The sequence below is a fragment of the Medicago sativa genome, chromosome 7 (genome assembly GCF_051527215.1).
Source record: "Medicago sativa cultivar Bolivia chromosome 7, Bolivia_mono, whole genome shotgun sequence".
Taxonomy (NCBI): domain Eukaryota; kingdom Viridiplantae; phylum Streptophyta; class Magnoliopsida; order Fabales; family Fabaceae; genus Medicago; species Medicago sativa.
The window spans coordinates 14,767,768-14,790,250 of NC_140755.1; the positions used below are offsets into that span (position 1 = coordinate 14,767,768).

The 22,483-nt window shown below is 33.6% G+C and overlaps 2 long non-coding RNA genes and 1 pseudogene across 3 annotated transcripts; all 3 read left to right on the top strand.

Annotated features, from left to right (window-relative positions):
- Positions 1-4,235: 4,235 nt before the first annotated feature.
- On the top strand, positions 4,236-12,912 carry LOC146904491 (receptor-like protein kinase FERONIA; annotated as a pseudogene). The gene is made up of 3 exons (XR_015020336.1): positions 4,236-5,552; positions 9,569-9,595; positions 11,424-12,912. The product of XR_015020336.1 is annotated as a receptor-like protein kinase FERONIA (transcript).
- LOC146904492 (uncharacterized) lies at positions 8,090-9,442 on the top strand. The gene is made up of 3 exons (XR_015020337.1): positions 8,090-8,145; positions 8,771-9,066; positions 9,254-9,442. It is a non-coding gene; the product is annotated as an uncharacterized LOC146904492 (long non-coding RNA).
- On the top strand, positions 10,791-11,184 carry LOC146904493 (uncharacterized). Its single transcript, XR_015020338.1, has 2 exons — positions 10,791-10,972; positions 11,096-11,184. It is a non-coding gene; the product is annotated as an uncharacterized LOC146904493 (long non-coding RNA).
- Positions 12,913-22,483: the final 9,571 nt, after the last annotated feature.

The following is a 22,483-nucleotide window of genomic DNA, read 5'->3' on the forward strand; positions in this document are numbered from 1 at the left end:
ATTATAGATAAAATTTATGAGCAATAACTATTTCTCAATTATTTTCTAATTTATGAGCAATAATTAAACATGTTACTATCTTAGTTGTCCTGCCCTGAATCTGAATGTGTAACAAAAACGGTCTAAATACTTTTCCTATTTAAAAGAAGACATTTTGGATGCCAAAATAAGAATCTTAGATGCCAAAATATTCCAAAGACTTCACCAAGTCTTCGTCTTCACTCGGGCATCCACTTGATATTGTTCTTTAATTATACCGTGATGTTTGGTAAACAGGGACATATGTCAAATCCAACTACAAATACATGTTTTTTTTCTTTAAGAAATCAAATTTGCTCATCAAAATTGATACCAAGAATCGAGCCTGCAACTTTGAGTGAAACACACTTCAAAAGAATACCACAGAAATAAATGTTAAACAGTATGAATGGTAAATCTAACTAGTTGTGTGGTAATCTTTCTTGTGTGTGTTTTAGTAATTTGACAAACATAATCAACATCAATTGCTTAAAGGACAAATGTGACAGACTTATGCAAGTGGATATATAAAAGAAAAAAGAAAACTTACAATTAAGTTTCTACTCATGAGATATTATAATTGTCCTAGAATTCTTTTAGCTCCCTGATTTATAGAGGATGAGTATTGAGTAGTAAAAGTAAAAGTTATGGGAGTGGCTTTTCAGCAACGTAAATCATGATGCAGGTGGCGTACGAGGAAATATGAAGTATTTAATTGTTAAGTGTATCTCTACGATTCGTAAATATCCACTGTAAATGTACATAAGAAAGTTCCTCAAAAAGTCATCTTATTTTTTCCACTTTATGTCTTTGTTATTCTCATGATTATTCTATTTGATTATGTATATTGTTAACATGGTATTGATAGCCTGTTTTGATCCTCTTTGAATGATTCGTCGCTTCCGCCGTTAAGTTCACAAAAGTTTGGGAATGTTGTGTGATTGATTTGGTTTAATTTCTAGTATTAATCTTTTGGATTTTTTTTTTACGGTATTTTGCTGAAAGATAAACCTTCGCTGCAATTTTCATTTCCATTTGGTAAAGTTAAGCTATTTGTATTCTATGAAACCTATCCGTCTTTGTTAGTCTCTTTGTTATTCTCTCTGATTATCTATATTGTTAACCTCAAATAGCATGAAAGCGAATAACATCTAAAAACTATTTTTTTAGATAAAAAATTAGATAAATGATATCCAAACACTATCAAAGTAGTTTATCATGTTGAGTCGATGAAGGGAGTCTACATTAGGTTAGATCATCATATTATACTAAGAGCAATCACACAAGTGATATTGACACTACATTTTCTCTTAAAATGTTTAATAAGCATGTATTTTAACTCAACATAACACATCTACAATTTTACGTCGTCTGATCCCACAAACACCAAAAATAGAGAAAATTTAAATAATAGATGAATAAAAAACAGCATCAAAGCGAACAACATCCAAAAACTAAAATTTAAGAATAAAAAATTAAATAAGCGATATTCATAACAAACAAAAAAGTTTATCATAATGTTGTAATTTTTATGAAAGCCTAAACTAAGTGAGATTCAAATCACTTCTTCATCAAAGACCTTAATATATTTATATTTTTTTAAGACCTTAATATATTAGATTTATGGCCATCTCACATATATTTTTCTGATCATCTACTCTTGTATCCGATATGAAACTTTAACTCACACACGACACATTACTCTTGCATCCTAACGATTATTGAACCAACTGGGACACAAAAAGAAAAAGCTTATAATTCAGCAATTTTAGGTCTATTATAGATAAAGTTTATGAGCAATAATTATTTCCCAAACACGTGATTTGGAATTTTTCTAAGAAAAATTAAACATGCTACTAATATGTTAGTTGTCTTGCCCTGTACGTGGTCACAAATTAACAAAAATGGTCCAAATACTTTTATTTTTAGAAGAAGACGTTTTGAAGCTTTCACTCGAGTATCCTCACTTTATATTGTTCTTTACACCGTGATATTTGGTTAACAGGGAAATATGTCAAATCCAAATATAAATAAATGTTTTTCTTAAGAAGTTTAGCTAACTCACCGAAATTGATACCGAAGAGGATCAAAATTACGACATTGAGAGAAACAAACTTTATAAAACGAATGTTAATCAATATGAATGGGAAATCTGCCTAGATGTGCGATAATTTCCTTGTGGGTGTTTTAGTAATTAGACAAACATAATCAACATCAATTGCTTAAAAGACGAATGTGTTAGACTCATCGAAGTGGAGATGAAAAATATATTAAGCGTTTGATTGTAGGAAGATTTTAGGAGGGGAGGAGAAGATTTGCTTTTCTTCTTGAAGTAGAGATGAAAAATGAATGTTAATCAATTGCTTAATATGGTAACAAAAACAATTTGAAACAGAAAATTCAAAGTTTTTCTGTTTCTAAAAAATACTCGTGTATCCTATATATGCTGAAAAATACTATTATAGCATAAATTTTATAAAACTATAGTAGCTTGCAAATTTGAAATACTTTTGTTAATCCCATATATAATTCAAAATACTTGCATGGTTTGTTTTCTGCTTGTAGTGTTTGTGCAACTCTCTGCTACAAATTTGAACTATTGAACAACAATTCTAACATAGTTTCATATTTTATTTTCATTGTGATTTAGGAAAATGTCAAAACCAAGCACTCTAATTGTTGTTTTAGCAAAACTTTATAAAATTCATTTAGGAGGAAGTAAACTCCATCTCAATGAATCTGTGTTTTGGATTTTTTTTTTTTATAACCATTACTTCATATTATTTACGCTGATTTAATGCACTTTGGGCTTATTCTTACCAAGGTCACGGTTGTGAAGAAAAACTTATCCTCCGAAATGGGGGAAGTGATACTCAATATTACTGTAAATTATTAAGACTATCTTTTCACTTGTTATGGATTTTTCTTAATGAAACTCAATTTTTACGATTTTTTTTCCGATTGAAATGTTTTATACAGGTTCAGCAACATATTCTTTTGGTACTGGAATATTGTTATAACTGAGTTGTTCCTCTTTACTTTTGTAGCATTCCCATATGATACATACCACTCCTATACTCCTATTATGAAAGATTTCTACAACCAACTAGCCCAAATACTGAAATGTGTTCATTCAGATACAAGCAAACTTGTTCTATTTCCTGTGTTTCTGATTGATGGTTTTATCTGTGTAAAAATATGAAATGTGTTAACACTTTTTGATACAATGTTTTCTTTGTCCTCTTTCAATGCTCATTGTTTTCTCACAATGACCAATGCCTAATGGAAAATCCAATTATTTGCATTTGCAGAAATAACTTGATGGATTTCTCTTCATCAAGTGGTATAAAAATTTATTCGAATGTAATGTCTGAAATTGATGTGCTTTTGCAAATTCTGATGATGGTGATAGCTCCTCAGGTCTGGGTCTTATGAAGGGTCAAAGTAAACCTGAATACTTCCCATAACGTAAAATCAGAAACTCCAAATTGTTTGTGCGTATGACTTTTGATTTTATAGAGGCATATATGTGTGATCTTTCAAGATGACTTCCTTTTACTTCAATTCATCCTTGCGTTGCTTATTAACGAACAAGTAATACCGGTTAACCTTGAGATGTTATGTGTTTACTGTTTACTAAGCCAGATAAGTTTCTAGAACAAGTCTAGCATGGCAATTTCATTGGCATCACTTTGAAGCAAATTTTTCTGTGTAGGACAAATTCATTCTACTGGTACTTATAGGTTCAAACTTCAAAGGTCATCGCATTCAAGGACTTGTGAGTTGATATTATACCTAAACTTCATGAATTTAGGTAACCTTGATTTCATTTGCTTGAACTAAAGCTTGAGCTAAGAAAGGTCTGCCACAAGTTGATGCATGACACAAAGTTCAAAGAGAAAATGCACCAATCCATTGGAAATCATCTATTGCAAATATGATATCTAATGTCAAACTCTCTAAAATGCTCCAATAATTCTGTTTATGATATCTTAATGCTTCCCAAAGACATCCTCCGATCATTAAGTGGTCAATTTCATACAAGTCTTCCAAAGACCTCATATGACCATTTCAAAGTAGTCTATTTTCATGACAAGTTTCTAGTGTTGTTTCACACAAATTTCCCTTCTACTTCTCAATGTATATAACAGTAAATAAATGCAACTTCTAGCATCCTAACATTGAACAACAAAAACAAAATCTACTCTTCTTCACTCTAATCTCACACAACTATGGCAAACTGCATGAACGAAAAATTTCACACTAAAATCACCCTGCTATCTATCTGTTTGGTTTTGTTCCCTCTAGTTGCTAACTCATACAACCCTGATTACAATTTAGCCATCAGTTGAGGTTCCTCAACAAACAATGCTGCCTTAGATAAACGATTGTGGGTTGGTGATAATATTGATAACACAAATCTCTTTACTTTCATTGAACCAAAAACCACAAGCCAATCTCTTAAAACACAACCTAATTCCCTCTCAAATACCCAAATTCCTTTCACAACTGCACGTGTGTCTCTCTCAAATTTCACATATTCATTTTCTAGCATCACTAACTCCCCTGTTTTTATTCGCCTTCATTTTTACCCAACATCGTATCAAAATTTTGAACCAACCAATGCATTTTTTTCTGTTGAAGTAAACAACAACCTTACACTTCTTAAAAACTTTAACCCTTCACTTTGGACTAATGACACAATCACCAAAGAATATTGCATCCAAGTCCAACCGAATGAGAAGCTAAACATAACCTTCATTCCCAACTCAAATCCTTATTATGCTTTCATTAATGGAATAGAAGTTGTGTCTATGCCTTCTTATCTCTATTACACTGATCTAGATGACCCAAACTATCATATCAAAAATCTTGACCTTAACAACTACGAATTCGAAATTCGTAAGGACAAAGCTTTGGAGACTGTTTATAGAGTCAACGTTGGTGAAAACGAAGTTCAACCAAGTGATGATACAGGTATGTTTCGGGATTGGCAAAATGATTATCCTCGTTACTTGGAAGAAGAGTTTCCAAATAGTACATCAAGTGACTTTGCACATCATCTAAACTATTTAAACAATACAATTCTAAATTATACTGCACCAGAAGCTGTATACTTAACTGCAAGAAGTTATGGAATGGATGCGACAGAGGATTACAATGTAACTTGGAATTTTGAAGTTGATTCTACTTTTATTTATTTGGTAAGGTTACATTTTTGTGAGTTTGATCGGCATTTCAATAAATCTGGGGACAGAGTTTTTGAGATTATTATACATGATACTTTCGCTGAACATGGTGCTGATGTAATAAAATGGAGTGGTGCTCGTATGGTTCCTTTTCATAAAGATTATGCTGTGACTATGTACTATCAAAATGGAAGCAATCAAATTGAAAGAGTTAATCTTTCAATTAAGCTTCATCGAGTACCAATAAGTATTTGGTCATTATACCGAGATGTCTTACTGAATGGAGTCGAGATTTTCAAAATAAGTGATAAAAATAATCTGGCTGGTATGAATCCCAACAAACTCGCTATACCATCATCTCCAAATCACACTACAAGAAAATATCAGTATTACTACCAAATTATTGCTACGGTCATGTGTTCAAGTAAATTAGTGGTTGATTGAATGTGCTTTTACGACTAATAGTTGTTCGTTCCTTTTTACAGCATTTGTTTAGTTTTTTATTTTATTTTTAATTAATTCAAAAGATATTCTTTCAGAATTTTATTCAGAATAAAAAACATTTTTAATACCCAAAACATTTTATATTTTATAAAACAAAAAAGTAAACATTTTCATTTATTATTTTCTCTCTCTCTCTCTTCCCGTTGTAATCTCTCTCCGTACAGTTCCACCGTTACGGTTATCGGCACCACCGTTGTGGTTCACCGCACCACCGTTGAGGCTCATCTCACCACCAATAAGGCTGATCGCACCACCGTCGCGGCTCGTGGACCATCGGTTTTTCAGATCTAGACCTCGCTACCTTGCTACCTCAGTCACGAAGATTCATATTCTCGCTCCATAGTTTTTCACGTTCTCATTCACAAAGATTCATATTCTCGCTCCATAGCTTTTCTGGTATCGATCTGAAACCATTTTGTGTTTGTAGTGTATTTGTCATACTTTTAATTCACATTTGGACTAATTTCCCCAATCCTGAACCCTAATTTTCAAATTATCATTTCTAATTTGATGCATTGATTTGATTCAACATTTTTTGAGTACGTTTTATTTGGTATAGGTTTGGGATACTGTTAGTATTACTGTATTTTGGTTTTGGTTGTTGATCAGAGAAAGTGTGTTTTTGTAAGTGAAATATTCAATGAAATCTGTAAATTATCACTTTTGTTTTTAGTTCGATTCATTTCTCTGCAACCTAGAAACTTGTATTGGTGTTATTCAATGTTGAAATTCTCTTGTAGCATTTGTGAGTTGTTGTTGTGCTGCTTCAAACTTGTTAGGGTCTGTTTAGATAAACAACTTATTTGGAGCTTATAGCACAAGTACTTTTCATGATAAGGGCTTATGTATAAGGTTACATAAGCTATTTCTACAGCATATGATAAAATAAACTCAAATTGTTTTTGTATATGCTATAAGATATTTTCAGAAGTTATCTTAGAGAACTTACTAAAATAAGCTGAAAAAAGCTTATGAGAAAATGTCATAAGCTATTTTCAAAAGCTCTCCCAAACAGTCACATAAAACTTATGTTAGTAGATAAGCTCAAATAAACTAATCCAAATCGGCCCTTAGTTATTGAACAAAAATGTAAGAACTATAAACTAGTGGAGCCAAACTTCTCTGCTTGGTCATATAGGTTGTAGTGAAGGTAGTTGCAAAGTAACAAATTAAGAAGGGTTTCCTGACAGAGCTCATCATGGAGCAGGCACTTCCTCTCAACTTCTCTTCCTTTCACTCATTGCCATTTGGTTCATATCTCTTACAGCTTTTGCTGCTACTACTCATTGCCATTTGGTTCATATCTCTTACAGCTTTTTCCGTCTCTACTTGACCTGCAGTATTCACCACTGATATTGAATTTGAGTACAACATAATAGCTGGACGCATAAGGGAGTTGGCTTTCCTGAACCCAGAGGTAAAGTTGTTGATTTTAAATAATGTCTAATTTGACATGTCATATAATATTCACTTTTATCATCTGCAATTGTGCACGTTGTGTATAATTTATCAAGGCCTATAGGTCTGTATGTCTCGGAAGGATTTACCATAAATATTAATTCATTTTTTTTCATGTTGGGTAGATGGTATTATTTTGATTAAATTTAAATAAGGTTTATATAGCTTCATTTTGCTGCTGATGGATGATTTCTTTGCATTTAAATATTTAGACAATTTTGGTTTGGTAGGTGGGGTTACTCTTGGTTTGGTAGGTGGGGTTATGGTTTTTGCCGTGGAAGCTTTAGTGTGACAGAACAAATCTATAATGATGCTATTGAAACTCTTGGTTCATTAGTTCTTTGATGATATTGTAAGAGATTTGAGAAAGACAAAGTACCAGAAAGATGTCAAGCAAATTATTCGTTTCTATAGAGATATGAGTGAAACTCATATCATCACAATAAGAGAGCTTCTAAGATTCATGCTCACTGTCAAGTCCCGTCGGGCTTCCATATACTATTTCTCCACTTCACAGCTTTGGGCTTCCATAACGTTCTAATTAACGGATCATAATTTCATCTAAAGTTAGTAATACTTGAACTATATCTATAATAAAAAGTTTATATAAAGTAGAATTTCATAAAAACCCAAAATTTATTAACCAATAGTGTCTCAACTAGATCCAACTTACTAAATGTTCAGCTCTTTGTTCCTTTATGATGAAATAAATCAATAAAATATTATGGTTTCAGCCTAGTGTAGAAGCACAGGTTCAGAAAGATGTAAGTGGTTGTGTTATTCTGTTAGCGTGTTTGATGTCTGCACTGATTACAGACTGGATTCAATTCCTATTGTGCTTATTATTGTTCCCATCACTAGCAAAAAGATGTGCTCCTGGGGCCGAATGGTTCAACCTGAAAGTTCATTAAATGGATTCAATTCTCAAATTTCGCAACTGATTTCGCTTATTTTTCACACTTCGCCGCAATCTAAGGTATTGATTTCCTCTACTTTGTATATTACAAATATTCGGTAGTAATTGATTTTTCTTGGATTTTTGTGTTCGTTTGATATAATGATATGTCTCTTGTGTTTAAACAACTCAATCTCGTGTTTTTAATTTTGCAATTTAACAGTAGGTGGTAATTTTGGGTTTGCGATTGATTATAGACTATTTCTTGTTGTGTTTGATTTTGCAAATTCTTGTGTTTTATTTTAGATATTTCTGTTAATATAATATGCTTCTGCAAACTCATTCATCTCATTGCATAATCACTCAGTTTTTTTTTTATGTTTTAACGTGGTCTACATTAGAAAGCTTATTTATAGATTGGATTTTTGTTGTGGTATGGGATGGTTTTATTATTGTAGCTGTGTTTGAATTAGGGGTGTTCAAAGTGTTAGATCGGGTTTTATGTGACCCGAAGCTGGCCATAACATTAGTTTAGGCCAATTTTCAGACTCGATCCTGACCCTAAAAAATGACGTGCATATTATTGAGAGTTTCTTCTCCCAAAGGACTAGTTTATGTCAGCTAAAATTAGTTAGTCTCTTGTTAATTTTTTGATGTCTTCTACTTCATTTATACTAATTCAAATAGGACTGTAAAAATGTTGCAGGATCTTCATACATGCTTGGTAGAACTTTGACATCTATACTGTGGGGTATAATATCTGATCGCTATGGTAGAAAATCAGTTATAATTGTAGGGGCTATCACAGTGTATGTACATGAAGTCATGCTTTCCTTGGCCTTCAAGCTATATAATATATGTTGCCCTGTAACAACAATGTTGTTTGCATGATTTCAGTGTCATTTTCAACACGTTGTTTGATCTTAGCACAAATCTATGGATGCCTATCAGCATGAGATTTCTTCTTGGAAGTTTAAATAGTCTGCTGGGACCTGTAACAAAGTATGTTTATCGATTAGTTTTTATATAAATATGTGGTTGATTAATGTAATGTGTTCTGCAACTGTTATGCTTAGAAGTTAGAGCACTTACGAAATGAGTAGTTTATTAATGCTTTAAAATTATTCATTAGTACAGTACATTTAAATTTTTTGGCAAAAAAAGTCTAATTATGTCCTTTCTGTGGCAGGATTCTCCTTTAAGTACGAAGCAGAAATCTAAACTAGAAGAACAATCAGTATTTTATTAAGATAACTTGTAAAATCTCTTTTGAATCATTATGATGTCCGCATACTTAGAAAATCTCATATCGAATTCATTCCTGAGGTACCTATCACTCTACTTATCATCATTATGTGATACATGTGTGTTAGTTTGTTTTATTTTTGAAGTTATTATACTTTTTGTTTCTGACTTTTTCAATTACAATGCGAAGAAACCAACCTGGGCATCAGAGTCATATAGGGTCTTCCTCTGCAATTGATTGCATTTCCGTTCATCAAAGTCTCAGCGTTCACGTCAGCTTCATGAGGTAGTTTGCATTTCTCTACATTACGTGACAGTTACATTTTATAGTTTCTTAAGTTTGTTGAAAAGACTGCTCCTATTGCTGTTTATACTTCTGGAAAAGGATCATCAGCTGCTGGCCTCAGCTTCTGTAATCCAAGATAGCAGCACTGTAAGTCCTTTACTTGATGCATTGTTTGCATTGGATGCTAAATGTCTGTCATCACTATTTAACATTGAGATATGATCATAAACTAGTTCTTCGTGTATCTTGATTGAGAATATCTGATTGTTATTCTTTGCATTTTTAGCGCGAGTTTTATCTTGAAGGAGGAGCCATGGTCTTGGCAGATGGAGGTTTGTCTGCATTGATGAGTTTGATAAGACGAGACCAAGGTGTGTAAACCATTTGTTGTTACTCTTTGGTAATTCATCACTGTTTGTTTTTATTGAACTTATGAAAATAAGCTGAAAAAAGCTTATGAGAGCTGTCAATATTTTTACTTAGTGAAAGTTAATATTTTCCCTATCTTTTGGAAGAAAGCTTACAGTTACATCCTTGTTGGTTATGATTCTCATGTAATTTTTGTGCAGGATGATGATGGTGATAATGCTTTCCATATAGAAGCTGAAACAACAAAAATGATACGTGAAAATCTGGATGGCTTATTTTGATGCTATTGAATCCTGATGCTGATATTGAAGTCAGAAACCACATGTAAGTCACAAGCTCACAGCTCAAGACACTGCATTTTCATTAAATTTCTATTAGTTTTTTAGTTTCTCTAAACATCTGAATAGTTATTCTCAACAAATATTCTGTGTTTAACTGTTAATTGTTCGTCTACATCAGCATATTAAACACATTGCATTCCAAATCATTACCGTGGCTGATCGATATGTTTTGTGATAGAGGCAAGACACTACGAAACATCTTAGAAGGTGTACTCCGAGACTGGATATCCAAAGATCTGAAGGAGGCACTTGTGACTATTTTTAGTGCTCCAAATCATCTTTGTTGTCAGTAACAACTCCTAAAACAAATTGTCCTATTCTATTTGATGTAGAGCAATCGAATAGACCTTGCGCATGATGGGGAGAAGACTCTGTTTACTATTGGCTCACTTGCTCAGAAGAAGCTTGAGTTTACTGTTGTTCTTGAAGATGTCACTTCAAACAGGTTGAAATGTCTGTATTCCTGTCTGATTAATTTGTCACTATTCTCGTCTGATTAAGATGTCACTTTCAGTTTTCTCTCTGAAATTCTCATGATGTGCAGATTGATTTTGCTTGTTGGTATCCCTTCAAAGTTATACCAAAAGCCTTGCCCATACTCCAAAGATCCTCCCTTGTGAAGAAGTCTAGGCAGAAGCCTCAAGAGCAGATGAGGGTCTTGATGGATGTAAGTCTCTTTGTTTAATTAAAGTTTCTTATGAATTGATCGGTTGTGATTTAAATGTTTTTTTTAAAAGGTCCTAATTGCTAGGATCCATTAAAGAAATTTTTTGTTAATTTTCTGCTGTAGATTTGCTATGGAATTGCTACGACAAGTCAGAGTTATGTTGCTGTAGATTTGTTGTGAAATGTGCTATGATAAGTCATGGTTATTTTGCTGCGGAAAATTCATTTTAAATGCTTTTTTGCTGCGGATTAACTAAATTTTTGCTAGGATTTTAGTTTTTCTAGCTATGGATTTACTAAGAACTAATTCCCCAGCAAATTTGTCTCTCAATCCATGCTACGGCCGAATCAATAGGTATTCCCTAGCATATCCCTAGCTAAACTCGTTTGCTAGGGATTAGCTGCGAATTAGCTACGAAAATGGGTGTAGCAGATCACATATTTTCTTGTAGTGTCAACGATCAAAGTCAAAGAAGTCACCCATAGTCATGGTTGTTGTGGTTGTAGTTTCATGTCTCTTGCTAGCATCTGTTGTTGTGGGAATCATAGTTTATGCTAGAAGATTTGAATCTCAGGAAGAAAGTTCATGGAAGACAAATAAAGAAGATTCCTCAACCTTACCATCCCATTTGTGCCGCTATTATACAATAGTGGAGATAAGAGCAGCTACAAACAACTTTGAAGATATTTTTATCATTGGAGTTGGAGGGTTCGGCACCGTATACAAAGGTTATATCGATGAAATCACACCTGTTGCAATAAAACGTCGTAAACCAGGTTCTCAACAAGGTCTAAATGAATTCATGAATGAAATCGAGATGCTCTCTCAGCTTCGTCATATTCACTTGGTTTCCCTCATTGGATATTGCAACGAAGAGGCAGAGATGATTCTCGTTTATGATTTCATGCAACGTGGCACTCTCCGTGAACATCTCTATGGTTCAGATAACGAACCTCTTGGGTGGAATCAAAGACTCGAGATTCTATTAGGTGCTGCAAGGGGGTTGCATTATCTTCATGCAGGTGCGAAGCACAATATCATACATCGTGACGTTAAGAGTACAAACATATTGTTGGATGAAAAATGGGTGGCTAAGGTTTCTGATTTCGGATTATCTAAAGTGGGACCAACGGGGATATCAATGACCCATGTCAGCACTATGGTAAAGGGTAGTATAGGATATTTGGATCCAGAATGCTACCTGCGAAACAGGTTGACTCTAAAGTCTGATGTGTACTCTTTCGGTGTTGTGCTACTCGAGGTGTTGTGTGCCAGACCACCTTTGGATCATTCATTGGATAAGAAAAAAGTGAACATGGTTGCTTTGTTCAAAAAATGTTACAATGAAGGTGTGGTAGTTGAAGAGATGGTGGATCCGTTCATAAAGGATTCTATAACAAGTGAGTGTTTGAACTGTTATTGTCAAATGGTGTTGAGTTGTTTGCATGGTGATGGAAATCAACGGATGTCGATGAGTGATGTTGTTGGGACATTAGAGTTTGCATTGCAGTTGGAGATGAGTGAGGAGGATACTAAGTTTGTTGGTACAAAGGAAAAGGAAAAGAGTGAGCAAAGGATAGAATTGTCACATTTTACTGATGATGGGAGTGAGATGGATTTCACAAGTAGTAGTGATGAGTATGGATCTCATACCACCAATTCAACCAGAACTGAAGAACAACCTTTACCTTTGTTTTCTGCTACGGTGTTTTCTGAGATTGTAAATCCAAAAGCACGTTAGATAGTTGCCACACTAGCTAATTCTAAAATTTCCGAATGTATATTTTATTACAAAAAAAAAAATATATACATAATAGGCAGAATAACTATATAGTGTGTGATCACATAAAAAATATAGTGTGTAATTGTATCATTTGAAACTGGTTGTTATATGTCTAAATATATATTATAAAAAGTGAAAATCATACTTTATAAACCAATTAATATTAGGTCTGCTGCCTAATTTAGATAAAATTTTACTATCAACAATTATTATTTTTCCAAACACGTGACTTGGAATTTTTGAAAGAAAAACTAAATGTTTTAGAAAACCCGAACATGCTAATAGCTTAGTTGTCCTGCCCCTTTCAGAATGTGGGGAAAAATATAGTCATCCTGTATGTAGTCACGAATTGTGGACTCACAGATAGCAAAATGGTCAAATTCTATTTTAGAAAAAAGACGTTTTGGAGCTTTCTCCGTGGCTGTGCTTTATATATCTTAGATGCCAAAATGTTCCAAAGACTTCACCAAGTCTTCGACTTCACTCGAGCATCCAAATCTTCAAGATATCATACAAAGATAGAGACTAATTTGGTGGTTTACTCATTTATTAAAGTATTCAAAAATAAGCATTTCTTCATCAACGATCATTTACTTCATCTCTACTAGCGAAAAGACGGGCTCTCACATTACTTATCTATAGTATATCATGTTTGTTACACTTTTATTGGAATATTTGAATTTACTCTTATCTATTTGTTATATGTGATATTTGTATTGAAAATTGAGGGTAATCTTGGAAAGAGAAAAAGTAAGCCCAAAAAATCCAAAAGGGGTTATTTTCTTTATCTATAGTATAAATATAAAGGACCAAGTTTGATTGAAGAAGGTTAACAACTGATGTGCGGTTTAGGCAAGTGTACCAAATCGTTACCAAGTAATTAAGTGATAAGTATTATCGCATCCACAGAGATTGTTGTTTCGTCCAAACACTTCACGTTACTTATTTTTAGTTGATGATAGAAAATAAAAGAGTTAAGAGTTAGAGATATGCAATTTTTATCTGTTTTCAATACAACAAGTTACCTGTTTTTGGTTGCAGAAAAGTAAACCGCAGTTAGGATTCTTCGAATCCCCCCTATTTATATTGTTGCGTATTAAATAACAGTAATGTCGCGTTCATTTATTTTAGGTAGACTATACAAGTGATGAGGCCATTGAGACATTACTAACCTAATCGGTCCTCAAGCTGCACCTACTGGTCACACGGCGATCCTTACGTGTGGGGTTTATACTTATCGGTTGTCTAGGTCTATCCCTCCAATGTTTGGTTACACCTGCTGGTCACACAGTGATCCTTACATGTGGGGTCTTACCACCTCAAAGGTAATTGAAAGCATACACTTTATATTGACTTTCCACGATTTTCTAAGACAATGAAGGCCAAGGTTCATGTAGGTCTACCCATCTATGAATCTTAGGACACTCATAGCACACTCTCTCTCGCACTTAGTAGTTCTACAAACGGGAAGCCCTATCAGCGTCTACCTTACCCCAGGGTTTAAGAGAATGTTTCTACTATGCTACGACTCATTTCCTTCAAGCAGACACTTGTTGCCTTAATTATTAGCTAGTTACCTCCTAGGTTCAACAGATTTTACTCAATATTAGTAATGTCACCTCTTAAGTACTTACTAACAGGGTAAATTCGCTTTCGGTATCTTCGCTAGTTATACTTAATTACTTCCTAGAAAGATAGATATTAGTATCAAGATATAAATATCAAAATATAAGCATCAGGATAGTAATATCAATAGTAGGCCCTGTCATAACCTAAGTATCTAATCTAGGGTTGCGCTACTACATAAATAAACTAAATTTCTAATAAAACTTAATAGCGAACAAAAGATAAATATAATATAAACGACATTAAATTAAATAATTATACAACAAAAATAAATAGAGGTTCATCTTCGAATTCTAACCTAAAAAGAATTAGTTACACATGGTAAATAAAAACAAATTACTAAAGATAAAAACATGACCTAGAAAATCAAGGAGAAGATAGAAATTCCTCCGAAGCTCTAGAATTGCCTTCCTCTTGAACTGCTCCAGTTCTGAATGAGAAATTCTGAATGAGGAAGGTTGATATTTATAGTGAGAGTTTCTAATTGGGTTTCGGCTAAAAACACGGGCTTTACACACAAAAAGCAGGAAGAGACGCTTGCTCCCCGCGCATTTTGAATGTTCAGGGCGCATGAGCCATTGTTCTAGGCACATGTGAGTGTGGAAAAAGCCATTCTCTATGTGCGTGGTCATGCTCTATGCGTATGGCATGTTCCCTAGGCGCATGGCATGTGCTCTATGCGCATGGTGCTGCCTCTCGAGCCCAGTTTTTCCGATTTTCTGTCATTTTAGCTCTTTGTCTTCAAATTACTTGCCTCAGAACTTGGGAACATAATTCCTCCCACTGTCAAGTCTCCTGAACCCTCTTGAATCTTCATTCTTGGTCTTCCCAAAGTCTTCACAAATCTTCGGATGTTGTTGATTTGCCGATTTGCTTGATTTTTTCGTGAATTACTTCAAAAACACCCTAAAATTGCTATGTTTTGGGAAAACTAGAATTACAGGCTCAAATATAAAAAACATTACAAAAGTCATGAAATCATAGGAAATCGTTCTAATACTCCTCCTATTTGCTGCTAAATCATCATGAAAATAACTGAAAAACTTGGTAAGATTAACGTAAGATGGCCTATGTCAACAACCTCACAACGCTCAAGCATATTCACGTCTAACATGTTCATATATATAATATTGTAATTATATGCATACTTGTTTATAGTATATACCTTGTCTAGAAAAAGAAAAAGAACCATATGTGAGGTTACACTTTAAGTGGATTATGCTTCATATTTGTTAACTACATCTAAAGTTTGTGTAAACGCCATCTTTTGTAAACAAATTTTTGCCGTATATCTCTGGTATGAGATTAGCAAGTCATCGTGGTTGAGGTAATGAAATCTAGGACAAGGTTTTCTTTGTGGTGTTTTTGTAATCAGGATTTGATCATAGTGAAAAAGTCCTTGGAAGTGCAAGGGGACTTAAAGTAATCCTTGGTTGTGAGGTGAACTAGGATTTGTTTTATCTTGGTTTTCGGGTGTCAAACATTGATTACGTTTGAACCTTTTAAACCGGTGATATCTTATTTTTTCTTGGGAAGGGAAAAAGTAAGCAAAACCCTTGAGAATCGAGGTCCGGGAGTTGTTTTCGCTACGGGAAGGTGTTAGGCACCCATAACGACTATAGTATCCTATAGGAACCGTCTTTAATTTCTACGCGCGCGCTTTATTTTTAAATGCTATTTTGAAAGTGTTTATTTAAACCTAAGAGTTTCTAAGTGAAGAATTTGAGGGAGAAGAATGTGTTTGAATTTTTATTTTAGTTGAATTGAAGGAATTTTGTTCCTTGCCTACGTACCCGTTTAAGGGATCAAATCCACCGTAGTTCTCTTCCAAAAATGTTTTTGTTTTTGTTGGTTGATTTTAAGTTTGAAAATTGGAATTTTGAAGAATGAGGGAGAGAGGCCTCAAGGGCATAAGATTGTGAAATTGTGAGGTTGGGATTAGTTATTTGCAAAAGAACTCTAAGTATGATTAATTTTCATTAAAGTTTGATTAAGAAAATAAAGGGAAAATTCAATGGGATTTCGATCCCAAGGTTTCTTTGGAAAAAATGTTTGAGTGATGTGGTTCATATTTTTTTGGAAAATGATCTTTCCTAAGTATAAATCCTAGGCAATCATCTAAACATACAATCCTAAACATACATCTAAACATGCATATTCTAGCTATATACCTAAAGTGGTGTGTGTGCATGTGTCGGTGCTTGTGTCGGTGTATATTATTAGAGTCTATTGTCCTTATTACATCATGCCCTAGTTTACATTCTATGGTCTTGCAAGGAATTAAAATTGCATAAAAGTAAAGTACAAAAATTTCCTAAGTGTTACATTCTAAGTCTTGGTACAAATTAAATTGCTAGAAGATAAAGGTGAATATGAGATGAGATGGGAATGCTTATGAAATGATGAACAAAAGAGTTAGTGATAATAGGCATAGTATGGTAGGAAAAATTGACAAGGAAATAAAGCATGGTAACATGATAAAATGGCAAAGAAAGATGACAAAATATACCTAACAACATACCAAAATCCCAAGCAAACAAAAGACCTATAACCCTCACATTATAACATTTTTCAAAGAGTTTTGGAGTCAGCCCCAATATGAGAGTTACAAGAAAATTATAAGCCAAGGAACTATGATATGAAATTAGGCCTATTTTTGCACTAATTCACATTTAAAACTCAAGTGACTTGCCATATAAGAAAACAACCATCACATACCATAAACAGCACCAAATATTCCAAATTTAACAACAAACAAAGCCACAAAATTATTCATCAAGCACCAATTATCATGAGCCAAAAAGTTAGAACTAAGATGTGCAAAAGGCTTCATAAAATGTGACAAAAAAACAACACAAACCACACACAAACTCTCATGTGCTCCTCCATCAGTTTCCGACACTCAAAATTCACAAGAAACAATCCTAAAACGATCAACATTATTGCAATAAAGCTCACCCGAATTTTTACAAGTTTTTAACAAAGTTTTTCAACAAAAATTAAAGAAAAAACAATAAACCAAAGTAAAAATAATTCTCCGGTATTTCTTGATCAATCTTGACATGTAATATGTCAAAATTGATCAAAAAGTACAAAGAAAATTATAGGAATTTTTTAGGAATTTTTAAAGGACTTTTTGAACATGCAGGGGTGCAATTAGCAAAATATAACACACATACGCAGGAAAAGGGGGTGAATATAGCATACTGGAAAAAAAAAGCAAGAAAAACGTTGGGCTTGGGTTGAGCTGGAGCGGGTTAATGGGTAAGGGCATGGAGCATGGGTTCATGGATTCACATAAAGGAGGCTTGCTGTGTTGAAAACAAAAGACAATTCAATTGTCTTCTTCTCTCTCTCACGTATTCCCTCTCTCTACAGACATGAAAACTGCCGCCCCCAATTCATCTTCTCCGGCGGAAATTTGTTTTCCGGTGTGGTGGCCGGTGGTGGCGCCACCGCACCGGAGTTTCAAAACTCCTTGTTTTCGAATTTTCTTTGCATCAAATTAAAGCTCTCTTTCTCCTCTATTACTTCCTCACACAAAATTGCCAAAAACCAAATATCAAAGCCTAGATCTACAAATTTCAGCAAGCATTTTCGCACCAATCTTTCAAACAATATGAAATATTAAAACGGCAGAGAACTAGAGAAAAGAATATGATACCTTGAGTTTAAAATCGGAGGAACATTAACTTGTCATGGAAAACTTCCACTCGGTTTTGGATTCTTCTTCTTTGATGAGAATGAAATCGCCTCTGTTTGGTAATAAGATGCTCAAATCCGATTTGCTTCAAGTGTTGTTGAGGAATCCGATTTTCTTCTCTTCTTTGCCTCGGCTAGAAACTTGTTGTTGTTCCTTCGCCTTTGATCTTTCCTTCACTCTCGACCGCTGTAAAAATGGTTACGGTGATGATGTTCTTGCGAGACTCGGTTTTGAACAGTGGTAATGCTCTTGATTTTGTGTTGTGATGGTTTTTGCGGTTTGTGAGAATTTGCGAGGGATCAGATTGAATTTAACGGTGTGGGATCGGTTTTGTGAAGATTTCTTGGTGAAGGTCGATGACAATGGAGTTTGTAGGTGGTTATGGAGGTTTGTGGTGGTTGAAGGTGGTTATGGTGGAGGTGTGGTGGTTATGGAAGTTGTTGAAGCTCTTGGCTATGGTGGAAGTTAGTTAGAGGAGAGAGAAAGTTGTTAGAAGAGAGGGAAAATTGAGAGAAAATAAATTATGAATTTATGTGATTTTTGTGGAGTTTTTTTGTGAAAAAATGATTGAATGTTGAATTGTTGAAAATTGACCATGCCTTTGACTTATATAGGTGATGTGGTAAGCTTGGACCAATGAGACAATGCCATGTGTACTTGGACTTGTAACAAACTCTTAAGGACCAATAGCATTTGGACACATGGCACTTGGACTCTAACACACTTAAAAGGGATTAAAATGTAAATAAGAAAAGTGCGAGGACTAAAATGAAAAATTAAAACTAAAATTGAAATGAAAAAATTAAATTGAAAATTAACGTAAAACGAGACGATTAAAAACAACAAAGCAGATTAAAACGAATCAGAAATATTATGTGAAATGACCAAAACGCCCCTAGGGACTAAAACGACTAAAAATGACTCAAATGCAATTTTAAAATGATTTTTTAACAGAGAACTAAAGCAAGAACTTATACAAGCAAATTAATAGACTCAGAGACAATTTTAAGAGATTAAACAGAGCTTTAACACTTGAAAAGACTAAAATGCCCCTAGGGGCTAAACTGACTCAAAATGACTTCAAATGCAATTTTTGAAATGGATTTTGACATAGAATGGAAACAAATACTTACTCAAACTATTTGAAAGGACTCAAACCATTTAAAGAAATTTTAACATAGGAAATGACTAAAATACCCTTTAATGTGAATTTTGCAAGTAATATTGAAATAAAATGCGGAGAAAGATGTAATTGATCAGAGACAAATCAAATGACTTGAAATGCAAGATAAGAAGAATTGAGTTAGTATTTTTAGGTCCAAAATTAGGGTATAACAGGATTAATTCTTTTTGTTGTCTCTTTCCCTATCTCTCTACTTTCAGATGTTATCTGTTTTGTTTTTGAAAGAGTTGCAAAAGTTTAAAACACAATTCAACCCCCCTGCCATTGTGTTTTTCTCACCTTCATGGTATTGTTGAGTTTTGACTTAAAATTTGATGTTTCTGGTCATGGAAAAATTGTGGCACGATTTGGTGAAATCGTGGCACGATATGGTGATTCTGAAAAATATGTGTTATTATTTCTGAAAAATCATGCAATGATTTGAAACAACTTTGGATCAAATACTTGTTACTATTTATGGAAAATCATGGCACGATTTTTGAAAATCGTTGCACGATCCAGGAAATAATGGCACAATTTTCATGTATCTGAAACACTCTTTGACCCATTTGTTGAGGTAGATTGAGAATCTCATGGAAAACAAATGAGAAAGCTTTTAGGGAACTTAAAAACTAAAGGTTGACAGTCTTTGGGTGCGAATCAAATAGGAGAGATACATGACGATAGACATTTAGCAAGTGTACTAAAATATATCGAAGTAATAATTTTTCAAGATCATATCCATAAAGATTATTTCAAATTCTACTCGACAAAGACAATAATATTAAGGATTTGTTAAAATGGGGGGGGGGGGGGGGGGGGGGGGGGCATGGCAAATAGTTGGTTTTAACAATTGTAAAGTAAAGTCCTTCAAAAATAAAACAATTGTAAAGTAAATAGAAAAAAAAAGTTAAGTAACTGGTTTAGAATTTAAAAGGAAAGATGACTAGGTTTGTCAAATCCTCTGTCTCTCGACGTTTAGTAAAATACAACTATCTTCTACACTGGTCATCTTAATTTCACAATAAATTAACAAAATGGTTATGATTAATCCCTTCAATCAGAACCCTCTTTTAGGTTAACCAAACCGTGTCACGGTCTCCAAAAATTTTGGCATGATTAAAAAAACTGTAAAACTTGATTTTCTTGTAATTTTTGGCTCTCAAACAGTCAAATAATTCGTAAAACTCTACTAAAAGACAAAAATTACGGAAATAATATTATATGTCAGAATGTCATCACATGGCATTGGGAAATACATGAGAAGATAGTCATTTGTGAGGAAATTAAGTAAATCTTCAGAGCCAAAAAAGTGATAATACTTGGGAAATCAAAGGCTACGAGTTGGTTACTTTTAAGGATTAGATTATAGAGTTGAGAGATAATTGTGAACGCATTGGGTAGTGAAATCACTAAGTCTCTTCATAGCGAGAAGAGATTCGGGAAAAGAGAAGAAATTTGGTTTGCTCTTGGAGATCTTGTTGAAGCAAATTTCTTGCAACTCTTTTGTAACCCTCTTTGTAAAAAAATTCATTGATAGTAAAGTCGAGAGATCTATCTCCTCAAAATGTTGGTCATAGTTGGGTCAAACTGGGTGAACGAATCATTGGTGCGTTGTTTTCTATCTCTACTCTATTTATCATGTTTATTCTTTTGTTTGATTGTGTTTTTGCTTTACACTTGGTTGCTAGATTGGCTCAAGATATGTTGTTATTGCTTGTGTCTATATTGGTTACTAGTTGCCATTGATACTCGCCCTGCACATCTAAGTTTATTGGTATGATTTTGAGTACCAGACTTCACAACAATTGGCACCCACCATGGGCAAGGGGAGAAGTTTGTCAAGTGATCACCACGGGTATCGTATGTTACATCTTGGAGATGTAAGAAGCCATGGTTCAATGGAAATATATAGAAGAATTGAAGGGTGAGGTTCTGATGTCGGTTAACATAACACAATTGATGGTCGGATTTAGGCAAGTTATCAAGTAATATAGTGATAAGTATAGTATCATATCTACATGGATTGTCATTCAAACTAGGAAATTTTTGTTACTTATTTGGGAACAATAAAAACATTAAATTAAAAGATTAAAAAAAGGGTTTTGTAATTTAATCTGTTTGCGTAGAGCAAGAGTTTAAAAGTAAACCTGTTTTGATTGCAGAATATTAGCGGAGGTTTGGATTCTTCGAATCCCCTCAATTCATTTGTTCGACTTAATTATTGGTCAAGCATTATTTAGGGATTAGTTAAAGGGTTAGATGTGTTTTCGGTCCCCATAAATATATCAACTTTTCGTTTTAGTCCCTCTAAAATTTTTCTTCAACTTATAGTCACTATAAATTTTCAATCAATACTTTTGGTCCCTTTTTTAAAGTTATTTTTTTTATTTTTTAATAAAATTTTGTAGAAATGTGTAGAAAATTGTAAAAATCTTTCCCAAAAAAATTAGAATTTTTTAACAAAACATAAATTAAATATGAATTTTTAATCCTAAAAAATATAAAAATTCATATTTAATTCATGCCAAGTTAAAAAATTCTAATTTTTTTTGAAAGATTCTTATAATATTATTAATTTTTCTGCAAAATTTTATTCAAAAATATAAATTCTACATATGAGTTTACTTTAAAAGAGGGACCAAAAGTAAAGATGAAAAACTTTTGGGGAACCAAAAGTTAAAGAATTTTTTTAGAGGGACTAAAACGAAAAGTTGACATATTTACAGGGACCAAAAACATATTTAACATTTAGTTAAATGTATCCCTTAAAATTAATGGGTTAATGGGGTTTATCATCCTACCAGTTGCGAGTTGCACCTACTAATCACACGAGTTTGTACATGTGGAGTCGTACTCTCTCAGAGGTTATGGTTTTATTCCTATCCAGCTGTCCATTTGCATCTATTTATCATGCTAAGGTTATACGCTCGCTATGATATATGGTTGTCAATCCTATATGATTTGTACACCTTCGTAAGGAATATCAGTGTGAGGTCTTACTCTATCATAGGTAATTGAAACATTGACTTAAATTAGAGTTTCTAAATTTCCAATGGTCTTATTGGTTCCATTATCTATGAATTTTAGAAGTACATCAACATACTCTCTCTCTCTTTCTCTCTCTCTCTTTCTCTCTCTCTCTCTCTCTCTCTCTCTCTCTCTCTCTCTCTCTCGGTAGTTCTACAAACGGGCAACTCTATCTATTTATCCTCGCCAAGGATCAAAGAAGAATAA